The 3,429-nt window shown below is 40.6% G+C and overlaps 1 pseudogene; it reads right to left on the bottom strand.

Moving 5' to 3' along the window:
• Window positions 1-1,604: 1,604 nt before the first annotated feature.
• On the bottom strand, window positions 1,605-2,777 carry LOC148850811 (tetrahydroberberine oxidase-like; annotated as a pseudogene).
• Window positions 2,778-3,429: the final 652 nt, after the last annotated feature.

Genomic DNA, 3,429 nt, shown 5'->3' with positions numbered 1-3,429 from the left:
GTCAGAATAGACTGACCGTTTGGGTCAAATGGTCAGACCGTTCTAATCGGTGACCGGATCCTGATCGGTTTGGTTTTAAAAACCATGATACAAGGTTTTGCACTCGATATATTTGTATCTGTACTTTTTTCCAAACTGAGTGTTAGAGCCTATCTCGTCTATAATAATTCAAAAAAAAATGTTGACAGTAGGTTGTTCGTCACACAACTCGATGGCCATGTATTTATATACCCAATGTTTGTTTTTCAAACGACCACCAAAAAACCACCAACTTTTATCGATAAGGCCATAAGGGATCCATCTTAACCGACAAAATTCATGAGATTGATGTTAGGTCTGAATTAAATGAAATAGATGATGGGTGCTTTTCAATTTTAACTTTCAAGTTTCATGGATATAACATTTCAATGTTTAGGTTAACACACAATTGGTGGCAAGATCAATGTGCTTTCTTGTTTCCTCTAAAGATCGTGTCATGACGAGTAACTTTGAATAAACTGATCAACAAAGAGATTCAATGATGTTAGTAGTTCTATGGCCCTTATATATTGGTTAGCATGTGTTTGGGCCTTTGTCATTTAGAAACTATTTCTGGGTCATGCTGCATCCCTTAATTTTGTTACGAATTAAACAGAGTTAGCAGAAGAGAGGGATATGGTTTGTAAAACCTTCTAAAATGGGGTTCTTTGGAGGTATCCAAAAGGTTAGGGGTGTTTTAGATATTTAAAGAGAAATTTTAGGTGATTTCCCATAAATAATTCTTACCTTCTTCGCGTTAACCAATAATTAAAGGAAATGAAGAGCTACCTGTTAGTGATATTAGCACAACCGTACAGGCCAGCTTATGATATGAAGCACTGGTGGACAGGGACGCCATATTGGTGGTTAATCTAATCGCTCTCCATGATTGGTGTTGGTAAATTTAGCTCGACTCATCTTTATTCCCAACTATTTGAGTTAGATTGTAGTGATAAATTACACCGGTTTATTGGTTATCACTTATCAGTTTTTTAAACATCAACGTTTTGGCAAATCCGGTTGGTTCTGCTCCACTCTTTGTAAGTTTCAAAGAGATCGAAACCAAGCCTGGTCAATCACCATACCATTAGCCAGTTCACATCTGCGCCCCACAAGGGGGTGCCCCACAATGTCCCACAACACATCCCCACCATGTATTGGGAACATTTACCCATGATAGTACCAAATCTAATTATGTCATCATCGAGAGATGTTCCCAATATAAGGCAGGGATGTGCTGTGGGACGTTATGGGGCACAGATCTGAACTCACCATTAGCGGGCCTGAGTTGGCATTTTGAATCTATGGTAATATTTTCGGACGTTCAAAAAAAACCCGGTTGAACCAGACACAAAAGGACAAAAAACTTTAAACCCACTTCTTTCAAAGGAATTCATTCAAACTCCCTCCCATTTCCTTCTCTTCTCTGTGCTATAACCCAGAGAAGCATCCCACCGGCCATCTCCCTACGCACCCGCGTTGGTTAACATGAGATCCACCGGTTGTAAGCATAGAAAGGTGCTCTCTGATCTCCCCAGCTACTCTCTAGTTCTCTTGTTTCAAACCCAACTCTGAGAAGCTCTGGTTCACTTATCTGCAATATATTACCACTTGTGGACGAGCTTCGTTGCTCCTATTGTCTTGGACGGATTGAAAATAATAATAACTAATGGGATTGGATCCAATGTTTTAAAAAACAACCCGGAACCAGAACCGTTATGGCCACTGGTTTCTAGGTTGATGGTTTGACCGCCTGATTTGAAAGGATGGCCCATTCTGACAAGAAAATTAAAAAATAATTAAAATAAAAAATGGTTAAAAATCATTGAATAGGTCAACGGCTTGACTGCCCAGGTTAACTGGTCATTGACCGATTCAACAGTTTTTGTCCAGGGACTGGGTTTGGGGTAAAATGAAACCGGTTGGCTGAATGATTCTCGGGTCAAACGGTTTGACCGCCCGGGTCAATGGTGGTTTGAAAATCATGATTGAAAGTTTGGAACTAATCTCACTTTCCATCGTAGAATGATTCCAAAGTTTGCTGCGCCTCCTCCTTTGATGTCCCATAATAGATCTTCTCCCATGGTTTCTCCATTGAGGATTTTGCCATTTGCATGAACCATTTGTGCATCAATGACTTGATCAGCTCTAAGGCCATATTTTATCAGCATGTAACCACACCCAACACTGCTAGGAACTCAGAAACGCTTACAGTGTGGCAAGCCCCACATGAGAAGCCATGGACGTTACTCTTCTCTGCAATTCTGTAATAAAGTTCACCTAAGGTCGCACCAGCCTAAACCCATGCATTGCTGCCTTTTTTGTCCACAGTGATGGTTTTCAGATTGGACATGCCAACAATGGAAAATGGGACTTCAGCCGAGGCCCTCATAGTCATGGCCTCCGCCTCATCTTCTGATCTCCAACCCATTCTCTTTTGCGCAGATAACAGCTGTTTGGGCGTGGGATTCGTTCAAAGGAGTAATGATAAACAGAAGTTTCAGAGTGTTAGACTATAGGAACCTGAGATTTTGTATAGTAGACGAGTAGATGGATTGATAAGAGGAGTTATTGGAGGAATAAACCACAACAGAGATTGGAGAGGAAGGATTAGAATGAAGGGAAAGGCATTTAAGAAAGCTCTCCTCCAATGAGGCTGAGGTTGCCCATGGAACCAACATAAGGATTGAAAGCAAGGAAAGTATTGCAGAAGTTGATGAATTCCCCATGAGCTTACCACCGGTGGATCCCACATTCATGGATGCCGATGTGTAGTGAAATGGCCGATGGAATGCTTCTCTGGGTTAGTGCCTGAAGGAGAAGAGGAAATGGGAGGGAGTTGAAAAAGCGGGTTTAAGGTTTTTTTGTCCTTTTGTGTCCAGTTCAAGTAGGTTTCTTTTGAACGTCCGTTAATGTTACCGCAGATTCGAAATGTCATGCGGTCATTTCTGATTGTTGGGTTCACACTTTCTGTTGGAATTGAAATCAGAATGGTCTATTCCCTTTACCTATTAGATTCAAGCTGGAATTGGAATCAGAATCAAAATTGGGTGGAATGGATTTTCATTCTCAGGGGAGGAGGGAATGGCGCCATTATATTCCCCCATCTACGGGGAATGGGAATGAGAATCATCCAATCCTGTCCCACCAAATAGTTGGAATTGGAATAGTTGGATTTGGCTTTCGAAGAACACAAGCTGGAATTTAAATTTGGATTGCTTAGGCTCCATTTATTTGCGATACAAAAGCCGAACCAGGGTATTTATGTACCCTGGTTTGCGTTTGTGAGCGCTTATTTAAAATGTAAAAAAGTAATGATTATTAGAGTAAAAATGTATTTTCTGACACTTTTATATTCTGAAAAGAGAGCATTACTGTACCTATTGTTTGGATACAATTTTGTGTTCTATT

The sequence above is a fragment of the Nelumbo lutea genome, chromosome 5 (assembly GCF_056320005.1).
Source record: "Nelumbo lutea isolate HS-2025 chromosome 5, American lotus-T2T, whole genome shotgun sequence".
Taxonomy (NCBI): domain Eukaryota; kingdom Viridiplantae; phylum Streptophyta; class Magnoliopsida; order Proteales; family Nelumbonaceae; genus Nelumbo; species Nelumbo lutea.
The sequence above is the reverse complement of the archived record's forward strand: the minus strand, read 5'-3'. Positions and strand labels throughout refer to the sequence as shown.